The sequence below is a fragment of the Lathamus discolor genome, unplaced genomic scaffold (assembly GCF_037157495.1).
Source record: "Lathamus discolor isolate bLatDis1 unplaced genomic scaffold, bLatDis1.hap1 Scaffold_72, whole genome shotgun sequence".
NCBI classification, from domain to species: Eukaryota; Metazoa; Chordata; class Aves; order Psittaciformes; family Psittacidae; genus Lathamus; species Lathamus discolor.
In genome coordinates this window covers 913,727-939,607 of record NW_027069386.1, presented here as the reverse complement: position 1 = coordinate 939,607, position 25,881 = coordinate 913,727, and the positions used below count along the sequence as shown (strand labels likewise).

The following is a 25,881-nucleotide window of genomic DNA, read 5'->3' as shown; positions in this document are numbered from 1 at the left end:
CTTCACCAGAGTTAACCCTAGGGGCGGAGTTAACCCCAGGGTTAGGGTTTAGGATTACGGTCAGGATTAAGTTAGGGTTATGGTTAGGCTGGGTTAGGATTAGGGTTAGTGGTAGGTTTTAGGGTTAGGGTCAGGGTTACAGTTAGGGGTTAGGGTTACGGTTAGGGTTAAGGTTAAAGTTAGGGTTACCTCTAACAGGAGTTAACCCTAGGGGCGGAGTTAACCCCAGGGTTAGGGTTAGGCTTAGGGTTAGCATTAACCCTAATCGGAATTAACCCTAGGGGCGAGTTTAATCCCAGGCTGAGGGTTAGGGTTAGGGTTAGGGTTAAGGTTAGGGTTACCTCTAACCGGAGTTGACCCTAGGGGTGGAGTTAACCCCCGGGTTAGGGTTAGGTTTAGGGTTAGCATTAACCCTAATCGGAATTAACCCTAGGGGCGGGTTTAATCCAAAGATGAGGGTTAGGGTTAGGGTTAGGTTTAAGGTTAGGGTTACCTCTAACCGGTGTTAACCCTAGGGGTTAACTGCCCAAGGTTCCTGCCCAAAACCCCATACATCATACAGAGCTCCAGAGCATCCCATAGGGATTCAGAGCCCCCCAAGCGCATCAGAACCCCCCCATCTCCCCATGGAAGCCCCCATCGACACCCCTGACCCACCCCCCTCCCCGTGGAGCTCCCCCCATGGAACCTGCCTCTCTATGACATCAGCCCCAGCTCCAAGGGACCTGCATCCAGCACCCGTATCCCCGGGGCACTTGCGCTTTGGGTGCAGTGGTGCTTGCAGCTCCTTGGTGTCACCTCCTTGGTGTCACCTCCTTGGTGTCACCTCCTTGGTGTCACTCTTAGCGGTGGTGGCAGCGATGGCTTTGCTCCGTGTCATCATCCTGCTGGCCTCGGCCTGGCTGGTGCAAGGCTCCTGAGACAGCTGTGGGTGAGTGGCTCCAGGCTCCAAGGTTCCTGGTATTCCATAGGGAGATGCTGCTGCTCCCAGCCACGGTCCCACCAATGGGGAGGTGGGATTTGAGGAGCCCCACTTGCTTGCCATCAGCCCATGCGGTGGCACAGCACAGCTATGGGGCACCCCGTAGGGTCCTTTGTCCTGCAGCACCCTAGGAGGCAGGATGATGCTCATCTCTGGGACACTGCGTAGGGTCCCTTTTCCCTGCAGCACCCAATGGGGCGGGACAATGCTCGCCCTTCATCCCTAAGCATCAAGTGTTGGGCTTCTGCTTCAAGAGGGACCTGCGCTACCCGTCCCATGGCTGATTCTTACGGGATGTCGCGCATGGTCGGAGGCATGGATGCGCACCAGGGCGCCTGGCCACGGATGCTCAGCATCCAGTTCCCCACAGCCACCGCATTCTCGCACATCTGCGGGGGGTCCCTCATCCCGTATGAAGACAGGCTGAGGAAGTTGGGGCTTTTCAGCCTGGAGAAGAGAAGGCTGCGTGGAGACCTAAGAGCAGCCTTCCAGTACCTGAAGGGGGCCTATAGGGATGCTGGGGAGGGACTCTTTGTCAGGGACTCTAGTGACAGGACAAGGGGTAATGGGTTAAAACTTAAACAGGGCAAGTTTAAATTGGATACAAGGAGGAAATTCTTTCCTGTTAGGATGCTGAGACACTGGAATCGGTTGCCCAGGGAGGTTGTGAGTGCTCCATCCCTGGCAGTGCTCAAGGCCAGGTTGGATGAAGCCTTACGTGGGATGGTTTAGTGAGAGGTGTCCCTGTCCATGGCAGGGGGGTTGGAACTAGATGATCTGAAGGTCCTTTCCAACCCTAACTATTCTATGATTCTATAATTCTATGATCACCCCTCAATGGGTCCTCACAGCCGCTCACTGGTTCGTCGTGCAAAAGTGAGGGGGAGAAGGGATTCCAGCCATAGGGAATAGGCAAGGAGCAGCTCCCATCCCGTCCCCTTCCCCATCCTGGATGCACTGGGAAGAGCGCTCACGAGAAGGCTGCTTCCAGCTTGAGCGCCCTTGAGCCTAAGGCACGCTGCTTTCCTTTGGGAAGCAGCCGCAATGTGGCTCCTTCCCATCCCTCTTCTCCATAGAATGGATTAGAAGAGATTAAAATGGAATGGTATGGAATGGAATGCAATGCAGTGGTTATGGATCATTCAGTGGGGTGGCTTGGAAAGGAGCTTGAGATCATCCACTTCCAACCCCTTGCCATGGGCAGGGATGCCTTCCCTAGAGCAGCTTGCTCCAAGCTGGCCTGCAGCACTGCCAGGGATGGAGCATCCAAACCTTCTCCATCCATGCCATCCCAGTGCCCCAGCACCCTCTTAAGGAATCCCTTCCTTATCTCCAGCCTGCAATTCCCTCTCGGAACCCATCAGCCCTTGTCCTATGGCTCCAATCCCTGCTCTTCCACTCCCTCCCAGCTTCACCACGGATTGGTTCATGATGCTCAGAATCATGGACGTGGCTTGGCCCAATGCCGAGACCCACAAGTGTTGGATACGGCAGGTCATGGTCCAGGAATATTATACGGCTTAGGATCACGGTTAGGGTTAGGTTCCAAGTTAGGGTTAGGTTTAGGGTTAGGGTCAGGGTCAGGGTTACGTACAGGGTTAGGTTTAGGGTTACGTGTTAGGGTTAGGGATAGGGTTAGAGTTAGGGTTAGGCTTAACCGTAACCGGAGTTAACCCCAGGGGTGGAGTTAACACCAGGTTGAGCCTTAGGGTTCGGGTTAGAGTTACAGTTAGGATTAGGTTTAGGGGTAAGATTAGGGTTAGGTTTAGGGTTAACCTTCACCAGAGTTAACCCTAGGGGCGGAGTTAACCCCAGTGTTAGGGTTTAGGATTACGGTCAGGATTAAGTTAGGGTTATGGTTAGGCTGGGTTAGGATTAGGGTTAGTGGTAGGTTTTAGGGTTAGGGTCAGGGTTACGGTTAGGGGTTAGGGTTACGGTTAGGGTTAAGGTTAAAGTTAGGGTTACCTCTAACAGGAGTTAACCCTAGGGGCGGAGTTAACCCCAGGGTTAGGGTTAGGCTTAGGGTTAGCATTAACCTTAATCGGAATTAACCCTAGGGGCGAGTTTAATCCCAGGCTGAGGGTTAGGGTTAGGGTTAGGGTTAAGGTTAGGGTTACCTCTAACCGGAGTTGACCATAGGGGTGGAGTTAACCCCCGGGTTAGGGTTAGGCTTAGGGTTAGCATTAACCCTAATCGGAATTAACCCTAGGGGCGGGTTTAATCCAAAGATGAGGGTTAGGGTTAGGGTTAGGTTTAAGGTTAGGGTTACCTCTAACCGGTGTTAACCCTAGGGGTTAACTGCCCAAGGTTCCTGCCCAAAACCCCATACATCATACAGAGCTCCAGAGCATCCCATAGGGATTCAGAGCCCCCCAAGCGCATCAGAACCCCCCCATCTCCCCATGGAAGCCCCCATCGACACCCCTGACCCACCCCCCTCCCCGTGGAGCTCCCCCCATGGAACCTGCCTCTCTATGACATCAGCCCCAGCTCCAAGGGACCTGCATCCAGCACCCGTATCCCCGGGGCACTTGCGCTTTGGGTGCAGTGGTGCTTGCAGCTCCTTGGTGTCACCTCCTTGGTGTCACCTCCTTGGTGTCACTCTTAGCGGTGGTGGCAGCGATGGCTTTGCTCCGTGTCATCATCCTGCTGGCCTCGGCCTGGCTGGTGCAAGGCTCCTGAGACAGCTGTGGGTGAGTGGCTCCAGGCTCCAAGGTTCCTGGTATTCCATAGGGAGATGCTGCTGCTCCCAGCCACGGTCACACCAATGGGGAGGTGGGATTTGAGGAGCCCCACTTGCTTGCCATCAGCCCATGCGGTGGCACAGCACAGCTATGGGGCACCCCGTAGGGTCCTTTGTCCTGCAGCACCCTAGGAGGCAGGATGATGCTCATCTCTGGGACACTGCGTAGGGTCCCTTTTCCCTGCAGCATCCAATGGGGCGGGACAATGCTCGCCCTTCATCCCTAAGCATCAAGTGTTGGGCTTCTGCTTCAAGAGGGACCTGCGCTACCCGTCCCATGGCTGATTCTTACGGGATGTCGCGCATGGTCGGAGGCATGGATGCGCACCAGGGCGCCTGGCCACGGATGCTCAGCATCCAGTTCCCCACAGCCACCGCATTCTCGCACATCTGCGGGGGGTCCCTCATCCCGTATGAAGACAGGCTGAGGAAGTTGGGGCTTTTCAGCCTGGAGAAGAGATGGCTGCGTGGAGACCTAAGAGCAGCCTTCCAGTACCTGAAGGGGGCCTATAGGGATGCTGGGGAGGGACTCTTTGTCAGGGACTCTAGTGACAGGACAAGGGGTAATGGGTTAAAACTTAAACAGGGCAAGTTTAAATTGGATACAAGGAGGAAATTCTTTCCTGTTAGGGTGCTGAGACACTGGAATCGGTTGCCCAGGGAGGTTGTGAGTGCTCCATCCCTGGCAGTGCTCAAGGAAATGTTGGATGAAGCCTTGCGTGGGATGGTTTAGTGAGAGGTGTCCCTGTCCATGGCAGGGGGGTTGGAACTAGATGATCTGAAGGTCCTTTCCAACCCTAACTATTCTATGATTCTATGATTCTATGATCACCCCTCAATGGGTCCTCACAGCCGCTCACTGCTTCGTCGCGCAAAAGTAAGGGGGAGAAGGGATTCCAGCCATAGGGAATAGGCAAGGAACAGCTCCCATCCCGTCCCCTTCCCCATCCTGGATGCACTGGGAAGAGCGCTCACGAGAAGGCTGCTTCCAGCTTGAGCGCCCTAGAGCCTAAGGCACGCTGCTTTCCTTTGGGAAGCAGCCGGAATGTGGCTCCTTCCCATCCCTCTTCTCCATAGAATGGATTAGAAGAGATTAAAATGGAATGGTATGGAATGGAATGCAATGCAGTGGTTATGGATCATGGAGTGGGGTGGCTTGGAAAGGAGCTTGAGATCATCCACTTCCAACCCCTTGCCATGGGCAGGGATGCCTTCCCTAGAGCAGCTTGCTCCAAGCTGGCCTGCAGCACTGCCAGGGATGGAGCATCCAAACCTTCTCCATCCATGCCATCCCAGTGCCCCAGCACCCTCTTAGGGAATCCCTTCCTTATCTCCAGCCTGCAATTCCCTCTCGGAACCCATCAGCCCTTGTCCTATGGCTCCAATCCCTGCTCTTCCACTCCCTCCCAGCTTCACCACGGATTGGTTCATGATGCTCAGAATCATGGACGTGGCTTGGCCCAATGCCGAGACCCACAAGTGTTGGATACGGCAGGTCATGGTCCAGGAATATTATACGGCTTAGGATCACGGTTAGGGTTAGGTTCCGAATTAGGGTTAGGTTTAGGGTTAGGGTCAGGGTCAGGGTTACGTACAGGGTTAGGTTTAGGGTTACGTGTTAGGGTTAGGGATAGGGTTAGAGTTAGGGTTAGGTTTAACCGTAACCGGAGTTAACCCCAGGGGTGGAGTTAACACCAGGTTGAGCCTTAGGGTTCGGGTTAGAGTTACAGCTAGGATTAGGTTTAGGGATAAGATTAGGGTTAGGTTTAGGGTTAACCTTCACCAGAGTTAACCCTAGGGGCGGAGTTAACCCCAGGGTTAGGGTTTAGGATTACGGTCAGGATTAAGTTAGCGTTATGGTTAGGCTGGGTTAGGATTAGGGTTAGTGGTAGGTTTTAGGGTTAGGGTCAGGGTTACGGTTAGGGGTTAGGGTTACGGTTAGGGTTAAGGTTAAAGTTAGGGTTACCTCTAACAGGAGTTAACCCTAGGGGCGGAGTTAACCCCAGGGTTAGGGTTAGGCTTAGGGTTAGCATTAACCCTAATCGGAATTAACCCTAGGGGCGAGTTTAATCCCAGGCTGAGGGTTAGGGTTAGGGTTAGGGTTAAGGTTAGGGTTACCTCTAACCGGAGTTGACCCTAGGGGTGGAGTTAACCCCCGGGTTAGGGTTAGGTTTAGGGTTAGCATTAACCCTAATCGGAATTAACCCTAGGGGCGGGTTTAATCCAAAGATGAGGGTTAGGGTTAGGGTTAGGTTTAAGGTTAGGGTTACCTCTAACCGGTGTTAACCCTAGGGGTTAACTGCCCAAGGTTCCTGCCCAAAACCCCATACATCATACAGAGCTCCAGAGCATCCCATAGGGATTCAGAGCCCCCCAAGCGCATCAGAACCCCCCCATCTCCCCATGGAAGCCCCCATCGACACCCCTGACCCACCCCCCTCCCCGTGGAGCTCCCCCCATGGAACCTGCCTCTCTATGACATCAGCCCCAGCTCCAAGGGACCTGCATCCAGCACCCGTATCCCCGGGGCACTTGCGCTTTGGGTGCAGTGGTGCTTGCAGCTCCTTGGTGTCACCTCCTTGGTGTCACCTCCTTGGTGTCACCTCCTTGGTGTCACTCTTAGCGGTGGTGGCAGCGATGGCTTTGCTCCGTGTCATCATCCTGCTGGCCTCGGCCTGGCTGGTGCAAGGCTCCTGAGACAGCTGTGGGTGAGTGGCTCCAGGCTCCAAGGTTCCTGGTATTCCATAGGGAGATGCTGCTGCTCCCAGCCACGGTCCCACCAATGGGGAGGTGGGATTTGAGGAGCCCCACTTGCTTGCCATCAGCCCATGCGGTGGCACAGCACAGCTATGGGGCACCCCGTAGGGTCCTTTGTCCTGCAGCACCCTAGGAGGCAGGATGATGCTCATCTCTGGGACACTGCGTAGGGTCCCTTTTCCCTGCAGCACCCAATGGGGCGGGACAATGCTCGCCCTTCATCCCTAAGCATCAAGTGTTGGGCTTCTGCTTCAAGAGGGACCTGCGCTACCCGTCCCATGGCTGATTCTTACGGGATGTCGCGCATGGTCGGAGGCATGGATGCGCACCAGGGCGCCTGGCCACGGATGCTCAGCATCCAGTTCCCCACAGCCACCGCATTCTCGCACATCTGCGGGGGGTCCCTCATCCCGTATGAAGACAGGCTGAGGAAGTTGGGGCTTTTCAGCCTGGAGAAGAGAAGGCTGCGTGGAGACCTAAGAGCAGCCTTCCAGTACCTGAAGGGGGCCTATAGGGATGCTGGGGAGGGACTCTTTGTCAGGGACTCTAGTGACAGGACAAGGGGTAATGGGTTAAAACTTAAACAGGGCAAGTTTAAATTGGATACAAGGAGGAAATTCTTTCCTGTTAGGATGCTGAGACACTGGAATCGGTTGCCCAGGGAGGTTGTGAGTGCTCCATCCCTGGCAGTGCTCAAGGCCAGGTTGGATGAAGCCTTACGTGGGATGGTTTAGTGAGAGGTGTCCCTGTCCATGGCAGGGGGGTTGGAACTAGATGATCTGAAGGTCCTTTCCAACCCTAACTATTCTATGATTCTATAATTCTATGATCACCCCTCAATGGGTCCTCACAGCCGCTCACTGCTTCGTCGTGCAAAAGTGAGGGGGAGAAGGGATTCCAGCCATAGGGAATAGGCAAGGAGCAGCTCCCATCCCGTCCCCTTCCCCATCCTGGATGCACTGGGAAGAGCGCTCAGGAGAAGGCTGCTTCCAGCTTGAGCGCCCTTGAGCCTAAGGCACGCTGCTTTCCTTTGGGAAGCAGCCGCAATGTGGCTCCTTCCCATCCCTCTTCTCCATAGAATGGATTAGAAGAGATTAAAATGGAATGGTATGGAATGGAATGCAATGCAGTGGTTATGGATCATTCAGTGGGGTGGCTTGGAAAGGAGCTTGAGATCATCCACTTCCAACCCCTTGCCATGGGCAGGGATGCCTTCCCTAGAGCAGCTTGCTCCAAGCTGGCCTGCAGCACTGCCAGGGATGGAGCATCCAAACCTTCTCCATCCATGCCATCCCAGTGCCCCAGCACCCTCTTAAGGAATCCCTTCCTTATCTCCAGCCTGCAATTCCCTCTCGGAACCCATCAGCCCTTGTCCTATGGCTCCAATCCCTGCTCTTCCACTCCCTCCCAGCTTCACCACGGATTGGTTCATGATGCTCAGAATCATGGACGTGGCTTGGCCCAATGCCGAGACCCACAAGTGTTGGATACGGCAGGTCATGGTCCAGGAATATTATACGGCTTAGGATCACGGTTAGGGTTAGGTTCCGAATTAGGGTTAGGTTTAGGGTTAGGGTCAGGGTCAGGGTTACGTACAGGGTTAGGTTTAGGGTTACGTGTTAGGGTTAGGGATAGGGTTAGAGTTAGGGTTAGGCTTAACCGTAACCGGAGTTAACCCCAGGGGTGGAGTTAACACCAGGTTGAGCCTTAGGGTTCGGGTTAGAGTTACAGTTAGGATTAGGTTTAGGGGTAAGATTAGGGTTAGGTTTAGGGTTAACCTTCACCAGAGTTAACCCTAGGGGCGGAGTTAACCCCAGTGTTAGGGTTTAGGATTACGGTCAGGATTAAGTTAGGGTTATGGTTAGGCTGGGTTAGGATTAGGGTTAGTGGTAGGTTTTAGGGTTAGGGTCAGGGTTACGGTTAGGGGTTAGGGTTACGGTTAGGGTTAAGGTTAAAGTTAGGGTTACCTCTAACAGGAGTTAACCCTAGGGGCGGAGTTAACCCCAGGGTTAGGGTTAGGCTTAGGGTTAGCATTAACCTTAATCGGAATTAACCCTAGGGGCGAGTTTAATCCCAGGCTGAGGGTTAGGGTTAGGGTTAGGGTTAAGGTTAGGGTTACCTCTAACCGGAGTTGACCATAGGGGTGGAGTTAACCCCCGGGTTAGGGTTAGGCTTAGGGTTAGCATTAACCCTAATCGGAATTAACCCTAGGGGCGGGTTTAATCCAAAGATGAGGGTTAGGGTTAGGGTTAGGTTTAAGGTTAGGGTTACCTCTAACCGGTGTTAACCCTAGGGGTTAACTGCCCAAGGTTCCTGCCCAAAACCCCATACATCATACAGAGCTCCAGAGCATCCCATAGGGATTCAGAGCCCCCCAAGCGCATCAGAACCCCCCCATCTCCCCATGGAAGCCCCCATCGACACCCCTGACCCACCCCCCTCCCCGTGGAGCTCCCCCCATGGAACCTGCCTCTCTATGACATCAGCCCCAGCTCCAAGGGACCTGCATCCAGCACCCGTATCCCCGGGGCACTTGCGCTTTGGGTGCAGTGGTGCTTGCAGCTCCTTGGTGTCACCTCCTTGGTGTCACCTCCTTGGTGTCACTCTTAGCGGTGGTGGCAGCGATGGCTTTGCTCCGTGTCATCATCCTGCTGGCCTCGGCCTGGCTGGTGCAAGGCTCCTGAGACAGCTGTGGGTGAGTGGCTCCAGGCTCCAAGGTTCCTGGTATTCCATAGGGAGATGCTGCTGCTCCCAGCCACGGTCACACCAATGGGGAGGTGGGATTTGAGGAGCCCCACTTGCTTGCCATCAGCCCATGCGGTGGCACAGCACAGCTATGGGGCACCCCGTAGGGTCCTTTGTCCTGCAGCACCCTAGGAGGCAGGATGATGCTCATCTCTGGGACACTGCGTAGGGTCCCTTTTCCCTGCAGCATCCAATGGGGCGGGACAATGCTCGCCCTTCATCCCTAAGCATCAAGTGTTGGGCTTCTGCTTCAAGAGGGACCTGCGCTACCCGTCCCATGGCTGATTCTTACGGGATGTCGCGCATGGTCGGAGGCATGGATGCGCACCAGGGCGCCTGGCCACGGATGCTCAGCATCCAGTTCCCCACAGCCACCGCATTCTCGCACATCTGCGGGGGGTCCCTCATCCCGTATGAAGACAGGCTGAGGAAGTTGGGGCTTTTCAGCCTGGAGAAGAGATGGCTGCGTGGAGACCTAAGAGCAGCCTTCCAGTACCTGAAGGGGGCCTATAGGGATGCTGGGGAGGGACTCTTTGTCAGGGACTCTAGTGACAGGACAAGGGGTAATGGGTTAAAACTTAAACAGGGCAAGTTTAAATTGGATACAAGGAGGAAATTCTTTCCTGTTAGGGTGCTGAGACACTGGAATCGGTTGCCCAGGGAGGTTGTGAGTGCTCCATCCCTGGCAGTGCTCAAGGAAATGTTGGATGAAGCCTTGCGTGGGATGGTTTAGTGAGAGGTGTCCCTGTCCATGGCAGGGGGGTTGGAACTAGATGATCTGAAGGTCCTTTCCAACCCTAACTATTCTATGATTCTATGATTCTATGATCACCCCTCAATGGGTCCTCACAGCCGCTCACTGCTTCGTCGCGCAAAAGTAAGGGGGAGAAGGGATTCCAGCCATAGGGAATAGGCAAGGAACAGCTCCCATCCCGTCCCCTTCCCCATCCTGGATGCACTGGGAAGAGCGCTCACGAGAAGGCTGCTTCCAGCTTGAGCGCCCTAGAGCCTAAGGCACGCTGCTTTCCTTTGGGAAGCAGCCGGAATGTGGCTCCTTCCCATCCCTCTTCTCCATAGAATGGATTAGAAGAGATTAAAATGGAATGGTATGGAATGGAATGCAATGCAGTGGTTATGGATCATGGAGTGGGGTGGCTTGGAAAGGAGCTTGAGATCATCCACTTCCAACCCCTTGCCATGGGCAGGGATGCCTTCCCTAGAGCAGCTTGCTCCAAGCTGGCCTGCAGCACTGCCAGGGATGGAGCATCCAAACCTTCTCCATCCATGCCATCCCAGTGCCCCAGCACCCTCTTAGGGAATCCCTTCCTTATCTCCAGCCTGCAATTCCCTCTCGGAACCCATCAGCCCTTGTCCTATGGCTCCAATCCCTGCTCTTCCACTCCCTCCCAGCTTCACCACGGATTGGTTCATGATGCTCAGAATCATGGACGTGGCTTGGCCCAATGCCGAGACCCACAAGTGTTGGATACGGCAGGTCATGGTCCAGGAATATTATACGGCTTAGGATCACGGTTAGGGTTAGGTTCCGAATTAGGGTTAGGTTTAGGGTTAGGGTCAGGGTCAGGGTTACGTACAGGGTTAGGTTTAGGGTTACGTGTTAGGGTTAGGGATAGGGTTAGAGTTAGGGTTAGGTTTAACCGTAACCGGAGTTAACCCCAGGGGTGGAGTTAACACCAGGTTGAGCCTTAGGGTTCGGGTTAGAGTTACAGCTAGGATTAGGTTTAGGGATAAGATTAGGGTTAGGTTTAGGGTTAACCTTCACCAGAGTTAACCCTAGGGGCGGAGTTAACCCCAGGGTTAGGGTTTAGGATTACGGTCAGGATTAAGTTAGGGTTATGGTTAGGCTGGGTTAGGATTAGGGTTAGTGGTAGGTTTTAGGGTTAGGGTCAGGGTTACAGTTAGGGGTTAGGGTTACGGTTAGGGTTAAGGTTAAAGTTAGGGTTACCTCTAACAGGAGTTAACCCTAGGGGCGGAGTTAACCCCAGGGTTAGGGTTAGGCTTAGGGTTAGCATTAACCCTAATCGGAATTAACCCTAGGGGCGAGTTTAATCCCAGGCTGAGGGTTAGGGTTAGGGTTAGGGTTAAGGTTAGGGTTACCTCTAACCGGAGTTGACCCTAGGGGTGGAGTTAACCCCCGGGTTAGGGTTAGGTTTAGGGTTAGCATTAACCCTAATCGGAATTAACCCTAGGGGCGGGTTTAATCCAAAGATGAGGGTTAGGGTTAGGGTTAGGTTTAAGGTTAGGGTTACCTCTAACCGGTGTTAACCCTAGGGGTTAACTGCCCAAGGTTCCTGCCCAAAACCCCATACATCATACAGAGCTCCAGAGCATCCCATAGGGATTCAGAGCCCCCCAAGCGCATCAGAACCCCCCCATCTCCCCATGGAAGCCCCCATCGACACCCCTGACCCACCCCCCTCCCCGTGGAGCTCCCCCCATGGAACCTGCCTCTCTATGACATGAGCCCCAGCTCCAAGGGACCTGCATCCAGCACCCGTATCCCCGGGGCACTTGCGCTTTGGGTGCAGTGGTGCTTGCAGCTCCTTGGTGTCACCTCCTTGGTGTCACCTCCTTGGTGTCACCTCCTTGGTGTCACTCTTAGCGGTGGTGGCAGCGATGGCTTTGCTCCGTGTCATCATCCTGCTGGCCTCGGCCTGGCTGGTGCAAGGCTCCTGAGACAGCTGTGGGTGAGTGGCTCCAGGCTCCAAGGTTCCTGGTATTCCATAGGGAGATGCTGCTGCTCCCAGCCACGGTCCCACCAATGGGGAGGTGGGATTTGAGGAGCCCCACTTGCTTGCCATCAGCCCATGCGGTGGCACAGCACAGCTATGGGGCACCCCGTAGGGTCCTTTGTCCTGCAGCACCCTAGGAGGCAGGATGATGCTCATCTCTGGGACACTGCGTAGGGTCCCTTTTCCCTGCAGCACCCAATGGGGCGGGACAATGCTCGCCCTTCATCCCTAAGCATCAAGTGTTGGGCTTCTGCTTCAAGAGGGACCTGCGCTACCCGTCCCATGGCTGATTCTTACGGGATGTCGCGCATGGTCGGAGGCATGGATGCGCACCAGGGCGCCTGGCCACGGATGCTCAGCATCCAGTTCCCCACAGCCACCGCATTCTCGCACATCTGCGGGGGGTCCCTCATCCCGTATGAAGACAGGCTGAGGAAGTTGGGGCTTTTCAGCCTGGAGAAGAGATGGCTGCGTGGAGACCTAAGAGCAGCCTTCCAGTACCTGAAGGGGGCCTATAGGGATGCTGGGGAGGGACTCTTTGTCAGGGACTCTAGTGACAGGACAAGGGGTAATGGGTTAAAACTTAAACAGGGCAAGTTTAAATTGGATACAAGGAGGAAATTCTTTCCTGTTAGGATGCTGAGACACTGGAATCGGTTGCCCAGGGAGGTTGTGAGTGCTCCATCCCTGGCAGTGCTCAAGGCCAGGTTGGATGAAGCCTTACGTGGGATGGTTTAGTGAGAGGTGTCCCTGTCCATGGCAGGGGGGTTGGAACTAGATGATCTGAAGGTCCTTTCCAACCCTAACTATTCTATGATTCTATAATTCTATGATCACCCCTCAATGGGTCCTCACAGCCGCTCACTGGTTCGTCGTGCAAAAGTGAGGGGGAGAAGGGATTCCAGCCATAGGGAATAGGCAAGGAGCAGCTCCCATCCCGTCCCCTTCCCCATCCTGGATGCACTGGGAAGAGCGCTCACGAGAAGGCTGCTTCCAGCTTGAGCGCCCTTGAGCCTAAGGCACGCTGCTTTCCTTTGGGAAGCAGCCGCAATGTGGCTCCTTCCCATCCCTCTTCTCCATAGAATGGATTAGAAGAGATTAAAATGGAATGGTATGGAATGGAATGCAATGCAGTGGTTATGGATCATTCAGTGGGGTGGCTTGGAAAGGAGCTTGAGATCATCCACTTCCAACCCCTTGCCATGGGCAGGGATGCCTTCCCTAGAGCAGCTTGCTCCAAGCTGGCCTGCAGCACTGCCAGGGATGGAGCATCCAAACCTTCTCCATCCATGCCATCCCAGTGCCCCAGCACCCTCTTAGGGAATCCCTTCCTTATCTCCAGCCTGCAATTCCCTCTCGGAACCCATCAGCCCTTGTCCTATGGCTCCAATCCCTGCTCTTCCACTCCCTCCCAGCTTCACCACGGATTGGTTCATGATGCTCAGAATCATGGACGTGGCTTGGCCCAATGCCGAGACCCACAAGTGTTGGGTACGGCAGGTCATGGTCCAGGAATATTATACGGCTTAGGATCACGGTTAGGGTTAGGTTCCGAATTAGGGTTAGGTTTAGGGTTAGGGTCAGGGTCAGGGTTACGTACAGGGTTAGGTTTAGGGTTACGTGTTAGGGTTAGGGATAGGGTTAGAGTTAGGGTTAGGTTTAACCGTAACCGGAGTTAACCCCAGGGGTGGAGTTAACACCAGGTTGAGCCTTAGGGTTCGGGTTATAGTTACAGGTAGGATTAGGTTTAGGGATAAGATTAGGGTTAGGTTTAGGGTTAACCTTCACCAGAGTTGACCCTAGGGACGGAGTTAACCCCAGGGTTAGGGTTTAGGATTACGGTCAGGATTAAGTTAGGGTTATGGTTAGGCTGGGTTAGGATTAGGGTTAGTGGTAGGTTTTAGGGTTAGGGTCAGGGTTACGGTTAGGGGTTAGGGTTACGGTTAGGGTTAAGGTTAAAGTTAGGGTTACCTCTAACAGGAGTTAACCCTAGGGGCGGAGTTAACCCCAGGGTTAGGGTTAGGCTTAGGGTTAGCATTAACCCTAATCGGAATTAACCCTAGGGGCGAGTTTAATCCCAGGGTGAGGGTTAGGGTTAGGGTTAGGGTTAAGGTTAGGGTTACCTCTAACCGGAGTTGACCATAGGGGTGGAGTTAACCCCCGGGTTAGTGTTAGGCTTAGGGTTAGCATTAACCCTAATCGGAATTAACCCTAGGGGCGGGTTTAATCCAAAGATGAGGGTTAGGGTTAGGGTTAGGTTTACGGTAAGGGTTACCTCTAACCGGTGTTAACCCTAGGGGTTAACTGCCCAAGGTTCCTGCCCAAAACCCCATACATCATACAGAGCTCCAGAGCATCCCATAGGGATTCAGAGCCCCCCAAGCGCATCAGAACCCCCCCATCTCCCCATGGAAGCCCCCATCGACACCCCTGACCCACCCCCCTCCCCGTGGAGCTCCCCCCATGGAACCTGCCTCTCTATGACATCAGCCCCAGCTCCAAGGGACCTGCATCCAGCACCCGTATCCCCAGGGCACTTGCGCTTTGGGTGCAGTGGTGCTTGCAGCTCCTTGGTGTCACCTCCTTGGTGTCACCTCCTTGGTGTCACTCTTAGCGGTGGTGGCAGCCATGGCTTTGCTCCGTGTCATCATCCTGCTGGCCTCGGCCTGGCTGGTGCAAGGCTCCTGAGACAGCTGTGGGTGAGTGGCTCCAGGCTCCAAGGTTCCTGGTATTCCATAGGGAGATGCTGCTGCTCCCAGCCACGGTCACACCAATGGGGAGGTGGGATTTGAGGAGCCCCACTTGCTTGCCATCAGCCCATGCGGTGGCACAGCACAGCTATGGGGCACCCCGTAGGGTCCTTTGTCCTGCAGCACCCTAGGAGGCAGGATGATGCTCATCTCTGGGACACTGCGTAGGGTCCCTTTTCCCTGCAGCACCCAATGGGGCGGGACAATGCTCGCCCTTCATCCCTAAGCATCAAGTGTTGGGCTTCTGCTTCAAGAGGGACCTGCGCTACCCGTCCCATGGCTGATTCTTACGGGATGTCGCGCATGGTCGGAGGCATGGATGCGCACCAGGGCGCCTGGCAACGGATGCTCAACATCCAGTTCCCCACAGCCACCGCATTCTCGCACATCTGCGGGGGTTCCCTCATCCCGTATGAAGACAGGCTGAGGAAGTTGGGGCTTTTCAGCCTGGAGAAGAGATGGCTGCGTGGAGACCTAAGAGCAGCCTTCCAGTACCTGAAGGGGGCCTATAGGGATGCTGGGGAGGGACTCTTTGTCAGGGACTCTAGTGACAGGACAAGGGGTAATGGGTTAAAACTTAAACAGGGCAAGTTTAAATTGGATACAAGGAGGAAATTCTTTCCTGTTAGGGTGCTGAGACACTGGAATCGGTTGCCCAGGGAGGTTGTGAGTGCTCCATCCCTGGCAGTGCTCAAGGCCAGGTTGGATGAAGCCTTGCGTGGGATGGTTTAGTGAGAGGTGTCCCTGTCCATGGCAGGGGGGTTGGAACTAGATGATCTGAAGGTCCTTTCCAACCCTAACTATTCTATGATTCTATGATTCTATGATCACCCCTCAATGGGTCCTCACAGCCGCTCACTGCTTCGTCGCGCAAAAGTAAGGGGGAGAAGGGATTCCAGCCATAGGGAATAGGCAAGGAGCAGCTCCCATCCCGTCCCCTTCCCCATCCTGGATGCACTGGGAAGAGCGCTCACGAGAAGGCTGCTTCCAGCTTGAGCGCCCTTGAGCCTAAGGCACGCTGCTTTCCTTTGGGAAGCAGCCGGAATGTGGCTCCTTCCCATCCCTCTTCTCCATAGAATGGATTAGAAGAGATTAAAATGGAATGGTATGGAATGGAATGCAATGCAGTGGTTATGGATCATGGAGTGGGGTGGCTTGGAAAGGAGCTTGAGATCATCCACTTCCAACCCCTTGCCATGGGCAGGGATGCCTTCCATAGAGCAGCTTGCTCCAAGCTGGCCTGCAGCACTGCCAGGGATGGAGCATCCAAACCTTCTCCATCCATGCCATCCCAGTGCCCCAGCACCCTCTTAGGGAATCCCTTCCTTATCTCCAGCCTGCAATTCCCTCTCGGAACCCATCAGCCCTTGTCCTATGGCTCCAATCCCTGCCCTTCCACTCCCTCCCAGCTTCACCACGGATTGGTTCATGATGCTCAGAATCATGGACGTGGCTTGGCCCAATGCCGAGACCCACAAGTGTTGGATACGGCAGGTCATGGTCCAGGAATATTATACGGCTTAGGATCACGGTTAGGGTTAGGTTCCGAATTAGGGTTAGGTTTAGGGTTAGGGTCAGGGTCAGGGTTACGTACAGGGTTAGGTTTAGGGTTACGTGTTAGGGTTAGGGATAGGGTTAGAGTTAGGGTTAGGCTTAACCGTAACCGGAGTTAACCCCAGGGGTGGAGTTAACACCAGGTTGAGCCTTAGGGCTCGGGTTAGAGTTACAGTTAGGATTCGGTTTAGGGATAAGATTAGGGTTAGGTTTAGGGTTAACCTTCACCAGAGTTAACCCTAGGGGCGGAGTTAACCCCAGGGTTAGGGTTTAGGATTACGGTCAGGATTAAGTTAGGGTTATGGTTAGGCTGGGTTAGGATTAGGGTTAGTGGTAGGTTTTAGGGTTAGGGTCAGGGTTACGGTTAGGGGTTAGGGTTACGGTTAGGGTTAAGGTTAAAGTTAGGGTTACCTCTAACAGGAGTTAACCCTAGGGGCGGAGTTAACCCCAGGGTTAGGGTTAGGCTTAGGGTTAGCATTAACCCTAATCGGAATTAACCCTAGGGGCGAGTTTAATCCCAGGCTGAGGGTTAGGGTTAGGGTTAGGGTTAAGGTTAGGGTTACCTCTAACCGGAGTTGACCCTAGGGGTGGAGTTAACCCCAGGGTTAGGGTTAGGTTTAGGGTTAGCATTAACCCTAATCGGAATTAACCCTAGGGGCGGGTTTAATCCAAAGATGAGGGTTAGGGTTAGGGTTAGGTTTAAGGTTAGGGTTACCTCTAACCGGTGTTAACCCTAGGGGTTAACTGCCCAAGGTTCCTGCCCAAAACCCCATACATCATACAGAGCTCCAGAGCATCCCATAGGGATTCAGAGCCCCCCAAGCGCATCAGAACCCCCCCATCTCCCCATGGAAGCCCCCATCGACCCCCCTGACCCACCCCCCTCCCCGTGGAGCTCCCCCCATGGAACCTGCCTCTCTATGACATCAGCCCCAGCTCCAAGGGACCTGCATCCAGCACCCGTATCCCCGGGGCACTTGCGCTTTGGGTGCAGTGGTGCTTGCAGCTCCTTGGTGTCACCTCCTTGGTGTCACCTCCTTGGTGTCACTCTTAGCGGTGGTGGCAGCGATGGCTTTGCTCCGTGTCATCATCCTGCTGGCCTCGGCCTGGCTGGTGCAAGGCTCCTGAGACAGCTGTGGGTGAGTGGCTCCAGGCTCCAAGGTTCCTGGTATTCCATAGGGAGATGCTGCTGCTCCCAGCCACGGTCACACCAATGGGGAGGTGGGATTTGAGGAGCCCCACTTGCTTGCCATCAGCCCATGCGCTGGCACAGCACAGCTATGGGGCACCCCGTAGGGTCCTTTGTCCTGCAGCACCCTAGGAGGCAGGATGATGCTCATCTCTGGGACACTGCGTAGGGTCCCTCTTCCCTGCAGCACCCAATGGGGCGGGACAATGCTCGCCCTTCATCCCTAAGCATCAAGTGTTGGGCTTCTGCTTCAAGAGGGACCTGCGCTACCCGTCCCATGGCTGATTCTTACGGGATGTCGCGCATGGTCGGAGGCATGGATGCACACCAGGGCGCCTGGCCACGGATGCTCAGCATCCAGTTCCCCACAGCCACCGCATTCTCGCACATCTGCGGGGGGTCCCTCATCTCGTATGAAGACATGCTGAGGAAGTTGGGGCTTTTCAGCCTGGAGAAGAGATGGCTGCGTGGAGACCTAAGAGTAGCCTTCCAGTACCTGAAGGGGGCCGATAGGGATGCTGGGGAGGGACTCTTTGTCAGGGACTCTAGTGACAGGACAAGGGGTAATGGGTTAAAACTTAAACAGGGCAAGTTTAAATTGGATACAAGGAGGAAATTCTTTCCTGTTAGGGTGCTGAGACACTGGAATCGGTTGCCCAGGGAGGTTGTGAGTGCTCCATCCCTGGCAGTGCTCAAGGCCAGCTTGGATGAAGCCTTGCGTGGGATGGTTTAGTGAGAGGTGTCCCTGTCCATGGCAGGGGGGTTGGAACTAGATGATCTGAAGGTCCTTTCCAACCCTAACTATTCTATGATTCTATGATTCTATGATCACCCCTCAATGGGTCCTCACAGCCGCTCACTGCTTCGTCGCGCAAAAGTAAGGGGGAGAAGGGATTCCAGCCATAGGGAATAGGCAAGGAGCAGCTCCCATCCCGTCCCCTTCCCCATCCTGGATGCACTGGGAAGAGCGCTCACGAGAAGGCTGCTTCCAGCTTGAGCGCCCTTGAGCCTAAGGCACGCTGCTTTCCTTTGGGAAGCAGCCGCAATGTGGCTCCTTCCCATCCCTCTTCTCCATAGAATGGATTAGAAGAGATTAAAATGGAATGGTATGGAATGGAATGCAATGCAGTGGTTATGGATCATGGAGTGGGGTGGCTTGGAAAGGAGCTTGAGATCATCCACTTCCAACCCCTTGCCATGGGCAGGGATGCCTTCCATAGAGCAGCTTGCTCCAAGCTGGCCTGCAGCACTGCCAGGGATGGAGCATCCAAACCTTCTCCATCCATGCCATCCCAGTGCCCCAGCACCCTCTTAGGGAATCCCTTCCTTATCTCCAGCCTGCAATTCCCTCTCGGAACCCATCAGCCCTTGTCCTATGGCTCCAATCCCTGCTCTTCCACTCCCTCCCAGCTTCACCACGGATTGGTTCATGATGCTCAGAATCATGGACGTGGCTTGGCCCAATGCCGAGACCCACAAGTGTTGGATACGGCAGGTCATGGTCCAGGAATATTATACGGCTTAGGATCACGGTTAGGGTTAGGTTCCGAATTAGGGTTAGGTTTAGGGTTAGGGTCAGGGTCAGGGTTACGTACAGGGTTAGGTTTAGGGTTACGTGTTAGGGTTAGGGATAGGGTTAGAGTTAGGGTTAGGTTTAACCGTAACCGGAGTTAACCCCAGGGGTGGAGTTAACACCAGGTTGAGCCTTAGGGTTCGGGTTAGAGTTACAGCTAGGATTAGGTTTAGGGATAAGATTAGGGTTAGGTTTAGGGTTAACCTTCACCAGAGTTAACCCTAGGGGCGGAGTTAACCCCAGGGTTAGGGTTTAGGATTACGGTCAGGATTAAGTTAGGGTTATGGTTAGGCTGGGTTAGGATTAGGGTTAGTGGTAGGTTTTAGGGTTAGGGTCAGGGTTACGGTTAGGGGTTAGGGTTACGGTTAGGGTTAAGGTTAAAGTTAGGGTTACCTCTAACAGGAGTTAACCCTAGGGGCGGAGTTAACCCCAGGGTTAGGTTTAGGCTTAGGGTTAGCATTAACCCTAATCGGAATTAACCCTAGGGGCGAGTTTAATCCCAGGCTGAGGGTTAGGGTTAGGGTTAGGGTTAAGGTTAGGGTTACCTCTAACCGGAGTTGACCCTAGGGGTGGAGTTAACCCCCGGGTTAGGGTTAGGTTTAGGGTTAGCATTAACCCTAATCGGAATTAACCCTAGGGGCGGGTTTAATCCAAAGATGAGGGTTAGGGTTAGGGTTAGGTTTAAGGTTAGGGTTACCTCTAACCGGTGTTAACCCTAGGGGTTAACTGCCCAAGGTTCCTGCCCAAAACCCCATACATCATACAGAGCTCCAGAGCATCCCATAGGGATTCAGAGCACCCCAAGCGCGTCAGAACCCCCCCATCTCCCCATGGAAGCCCCCATCGACACCCCTGACCCACCCCCCTCCCCGTGGAGCTCCCCCCATGGAACCTGCCTCTCTATGACATGAGCCCCAGCTCCAAGGGACCTGCATCCAGCACCCGTATCCCCGGGGCACTTGCGCTTTGGGTGCAGTGGTGCTTGCAGCTCCTTGGTGTCACCTCCTTGGTGTCACCTCCTTGGTGTCACTCTTAGCGGTGGTGGCAGCGATAGCTTTGCTCCGTGTCATCATCCTGCTGGCCTCGGCCTGGCTGGTGCAAGGCTCCTGAGACAGCTGTGGGTGAGTGGCTCCAGGCTCCAAGGTTCCTGGTATTCCATAGGGAGATGCTGCTGCTCCCAGCCACGGTCACACCAATGGGGAGGTGGGATTTGAGGAGCCCCACTTGCTTGCCATCAGCCCATGCGGTGGCACAGCACAGCTATGGGGCACCCCGTAGGGTCCTTTGTCCTGCAGCACCCTAGGAGGCAGGATGATGCTCATCTCTGGGACACTGCGTAGGGTCCCTTTTTCCTGCAGCACCCAATGGGGCGGGACAATGCTCGCCCTTCATCCCTAAGCATCAAGTGTTGGGCTTCTGCTTCAAGAGGGACCTGCGCTACCCGTCCCATGGCTGATTCTTACGGGATGTCGCGCATGGTCGGAGGCATGGATGCGCACCAGGGCGCCTGGCCACGGATGCTCAGCATCCAGTTCCCCACAGCCACCGCATTCTCGCACATCTGCGGGGGGTCCCTCATCCCGTATGAAGACAGGCTGAGGAAGTTGGGGCTTTTCAGCCTGGAGAAGAGAAGGCTGCGTGGAGACCTAAGAGCAGCCTTCCAGTACCTGAAGGGGGCCTATAGGGATGCTGGGGAGGGACTCTTTGTCAGGGACTCTAGTGACAGGACAAGGGGTAATGGGTTAAAACTTAAACAGGGCAAGTTTAAATTGGATACAAGGAGGAAATTCTTTCCTGTTAGGATGCTGAGACACTGGAATCGGTTGCCCAGGGAGGTTGTGAGTGCTCCATCCCTGGCAGTGCTCAAGGCCAGGTTGGATGAAGCCTTACGTGGGATGGTTTAGTGAGAGGTGTCCCTGTCCATGGCAGGGGGGTTGGAACTAGATGATCTGAAGGTCCTTTCCAACCCTAACTATTCTATGATTCTATAATTCTATGATCACCCCTCAATGGGTCCTCACAGCCGCTCACTGCTTCGTCGTGCAAAAGTGAGGGGGAGAAGGGATTCCAGCCATAGGGAATAGGCAAGGAGCAGCTCCCATCCCGTCCCCTTCCCCATCCTGGATGCACTGGGAAGAGCGCTCACGAGAAGGCTGCTTCCAGCTTGAGCGCCCTTGAGCCTAAGGCACGCTGCTTTCCTTTGGGAAGCAGCCGGAATGTGGCTCCTTCCCATCCCTCTTCTCCATAGAATGGATTAGAAGAGATTAAAATGGAATGGTATGGAATGGAATGCAATGCAGTGGTTATGGATCATGGAGTGGGGTGGCTTGGAAAGGAGCTTGAGATCATCCACTTCCAACCCCTTGCCATGGGCAGGGATGCCTTCCCTAGAGCAGCTTGCTCCAAGCTGGCCTGCAGCACTGCCAGGGATGGAGCATCCAAACCTTCTCCATCCATGCCATCCCAGTGCCCCAGCACCCTCTTAGGGAATCCCTTCCTTATCTCCAGCCTGCAATTCCCTCTCGGAACCCATCAGCCCTTGTCCTATGGCTCCAATCCCTGCTCTTCCACTCCCTCCCAGCTTCACCACGGATTGGTTCATGATGCTCAGAATCATGGACGTGGCTTGGCCCAATGCCGAGACCCACAAGTGTTGGGTACGGCAGGTCATGGTCCAGGAATATTATACGGCTTAGGATCACGGTTAGGGTTAGGTTCCGAATTAGGGTTAGGTTTAGGGTTAGGGTCAGGGTCAGGGTTACGTACAGGGTTAGGTTTAGGGTTACGTGTTAGGGTTAGGGATAGGGTTAGAGTTAGGGTTAGGTTTAACCGTAACCGGAGTTAACCCCAGGGGTGGAGTTAACACCAGGTTGAGCCTTAGGGTTCGGGTTATAGTTACAGGTAGGATTAGGTTTAGGGATAAGATTAGGGTTAGGTTTAGGGTTAACCTTCACCAGAGTTGACCCTAGGGACGGAGTTAACCCCAGGGTTAGGGTTTAGGATTACGGTCAGGATTAAGTTAGGGTTATGGTTAGGCTGGGTTAGGATTAGGGTTAGTGGTAGGTTTTAGGGTTAGGGTCAGGGTTACGGTTAGGGGTTAGGGTTACGGTTAGGGTTAAGGTTAAAGTTAGGGTTACCTCTAACAGGAGTTAACCCTAGGGGCGGAGTTAACCCCAGGGTTAGGGTTAGGCTTAGGGTTAGCATTAACCCTAATCGGAATTAACCCTAGGGGCGAGTTTAATCCCAGGGTGAGGGTTAGGGTTAGGGTTAGGGTTAAGGTTAGGGTTACCTCTAACCGGAGTTGACCATAGGGGTGGAGTTAACCCCCGGGTTAGTGTTAGGCTTAGGGTTAGCATTAACCCTAATCGGAATTAACCCTAGGGGCGGGTTTAATCCAAAGATGAGGGTTAGGGTTAGGGTTAGGTTTACGGTAAGGGTTACCTCTAACCGGTGTTAACCCTAGGGGTTAACTGCCCAAGGTTCCTGCCCAAAACCCCATACATCATACAGAGCTCCAGAGCATCCCATAGGGATTCAGAGCCCCCCAAGCGCATCAGAACCCCCCCATCTCCCCATGGAAGCCCCCATCGACACCCCTGACCCACCCCCCTCCCCGTGGAGCTCCCCCCATGGAACCTGCCTCTCTATGACATCAGCCCCAGCTCCAAGGGACCTGCATCCAGCACCCGTATCCCCAGGGCACTTGCGCTTTGGGTGCAGTGGTGCTTGCAGCTCCTTGGTGTCACCTCCTTGGTGTCACCTCCTTGGTGTCACTCTTAGCGGTGGTGGCAGCCATGGCTTTGCTCCGTGTCATCATCCTGCTGGCCTCGGCCTGGCTGGTGCAAGGCTCCTGAGACAGCTGTGGGTGAGTGGCTCCAGGCTCCAAGGTTCCTGGTATTCCATAGGGAGATGCTGCTGCTCCCAGCCACGGTCACACCAATGGGGAGGTGGGATTTGAGGAGCCCCACTTGCTTGCCATCAGCCCATGCGCTGGCACAGCACAGCTATGGGGCACCCCGTAGGGTCCTTTGTCCTGCAGCACCCTAGGAGGCAGGATGATGCTCATCTCTGGGACACTGCGTAGGGTCCCTTTTCCCTGCAGCACCCAATGGGGCGGGACAATGCTCGCCCTTCATCCCTAAGCATCAAGTGTTGGGCTTCTGCTTCAAGAGGGACCTGCGCTACCCGTCCCATGGCTGATTCTTACGGGATGTCGCGCATGGTCGGAGGCATGGATGCGCACCAGGGCGCCTGGCAACGGATGCTCAACATCCAGTTCCCCACAGCCACCGCATTCTCGCACATCTGCGGGGGTTCCCTCATCCCGTATGAAGACAGGCTGAGGAAGTTGGGGCTTTTCAGCCTGGAGAAGAGATGGCTGCGTGGAGACCTAAGAGCAGCCTTCCAGTACCTGAAGGGGGCCTATAGGGATGCTGGGGAGGGACTCTTTGTCAGGGACTCTAGTGACAGGACAAGGGGTAATGGGTTAAAACTTAAACAGGGCAAGTTTAAATTGGATACAAGGAGGAAATTCTTTCCTGTTAGGGTGCTGAGACACTGGAATCGGTTGCCCAGGGAGGTTGTGAGTGCTCCATCCCTGGCAGTGCTCAAGGCCAGGTTGGATGAAGCCTTGCGTGGGATGGTTTAGTGAGAGGTGTCCCTGTCCATGGCAGGGGGGTTGGAACTAGATGATCTGAAGGTCCTTTCCAACCCTAACTATTCTATGATTCTATGATTCTATGATCACCCCTCAATGGGTCCTCACAGCCGCTCACTGCTTCGTCGCGCAAAAGTAAGGGGGAGAAGGGATTCCAGCCATAGGGAATAGGCAAGGAGCAGCTCCCATCCCGTCCCCTTCCCCATCCTGGATGCACTGGGAAGAGCGCTCACGAGAAGGCTGCTTCCAGCTTGAGCGCCCTTGAGCCTAAGGCACGCTGCTTTCCTTTGGGAAGCAGCCGGAATGTGGCTCCTTCCCATCCCTCTTCTCCATAGAATGGATTAGAAGAGATTAAAATGGAATGGTATGGAATGGAATGCAATGCAGTGGTTATGGATCATGGAGTGGGGTGGCTTGGAAAGGAGCTTGAGATCATCCACTTCCAACCCCTTGCCATGGGCAGGGATGCCTTCCATAGAGCAGCTTGCTCCAAGCTGGCCTGCAGCACTGCCAGGGATGGAGCATCCAAACCTTCTCCATCCATGCCATCCCAGTGCCCCAGCACCCTCTTAGGGAATCCCTTCCTTATCTCCAGCCTGCAATTCCCTCTCGGAACCCATCAGCCCTTGTCCTATGGCTCCAATCCCTGCCCTTCCACTCCCTCCCAGCTTCACCACGGATTGGTTCATGATGCTCAGAATCATGGACGTGGCTTGGCCCAATGCCGAGACCCACAAGTGTTGGATACGGCAGGTCATGGTCCAGGAATATTATACGGCTTAGGATCACGGTTAGGGTTAGGTTCCGAATTAGGGTTAGGTTTAGGGTTAGGGTCAGGGTCAGGGTTACGTACAGGGTTAGGTTTAGGGTTACGTGTTAGGGTTAGGGATAGGGTTAGAGTTAGGGTTAGGCTTAACCGTAACCGGAGTTAACCCCAGGGGTGGAGTTAACACCAGGTTGAGCCTTAGGGCTCGGGTTAGAGTTACAGTTAGGATTCGGTTTAGGGATAAGATTAGGGTTAGGTTTAGGGTTAACCTTCACCAGAGTTAACCCTAGGGGCGGAGTTAACCCCAGGGTTAGGGTTTAGGATTACGGTCAGGATTAAGTTAGGGTTATGGTTAGGCTGGGTTAGGATTAGGGTTAGTGGTAGGTTTTAGGGTTAGGGTCAGGGTTACGGTTAGGGGTTAGGGTTACGGTTAGGGTTAAGGTTAAAGTTAGGGTTACCTCTAACAGGAGTTAACCCTAGGGGCGGAGTTAACCCCAGGGTTAGGGTTAGGCTTAGGGTTAGCATTAACCCTAATCGGAATTAACCCTAGGGGCGAGTTTAATCCCAGGCTGAGGGTTAGGGTTAGGGTTAGGGTTAAGGTTAGGGTTACCTCTAACCGGAGTTGACCCTAGGGGTGGAGTTAACCCCAGGGTTAGGGTTAGGTTTAGGGTTAGCATTAACCCTAATCGGAATTAACCCTAGGGGCGGGTTTAATCCAAAGATGAGGGTTAGGGTTAGGGTTAGGTTTAAGGTTAGGGTTACCTCTAACCGGTGTTAACCCTAGGGGTTAACTGCCCAAGGTTCCTGCCCAAAACCCCATACATCATACAGAGCTCCAGAGCATCCCATAGGGATTCAGAGCCCCCCAAGCGCATCAGAACCCCCCCATCTCCCCATGGAAGCCCCCATCGACCCCCCTGACCCACCCCCCTCCCCGTGGAGCTCCCCCCATGGAACCTGCCTCTCTATGACATCAGCCCCAGCTCCAAGGGACCTGCATCCAGCACCCGTATCCCCGGGGCACTTTCGCTTTGGGTGCAGTGGTGCTTGCAGCTCCTTGGTGTCACCTCCTTGGTGTCACCTCCTTGGTGTCACTCTTAGCGGTGGTGGCAGCGATGGCTTTGCTCCGTGTCATCATCCTGCTGGCCTCGGCCTGGCTGGTGCAAGGCTCCTGAGACAGCTGTGGGTGAGTGGCTCCAGGCTCCAAGGTTCCTGGTATTCCATAGGGAGATGCTGCTGCTCCCAGCCACGGTCACACCAATGGGGAGGTGGGATTTGAGGAGCCCCACTTGCTTGCCATCAGCCCATGCGCTGGCACAGCACAGCTATGGGGCACCCCGTAGGGTCCTTTGTCCTGCAGCACCCTAGGAGGCAGGATGATGCTCATCTCTGGGACACTGCGTAGGGTCCCT

General features: G+C 54.5%; 1 protein-coding gene across 1 annotated transcript in view; it reads left to right on the top strand.

Moving 5' to 3' along the window:
- The window catches only part of LOC136006853 (uncharacterized), a 689,445-nt gene that overhangs the window by 457,764 nt on the left and 205,800 nt on the right, over nt 1–25,881 (top strand). The window lies entirely within an intron of this gene.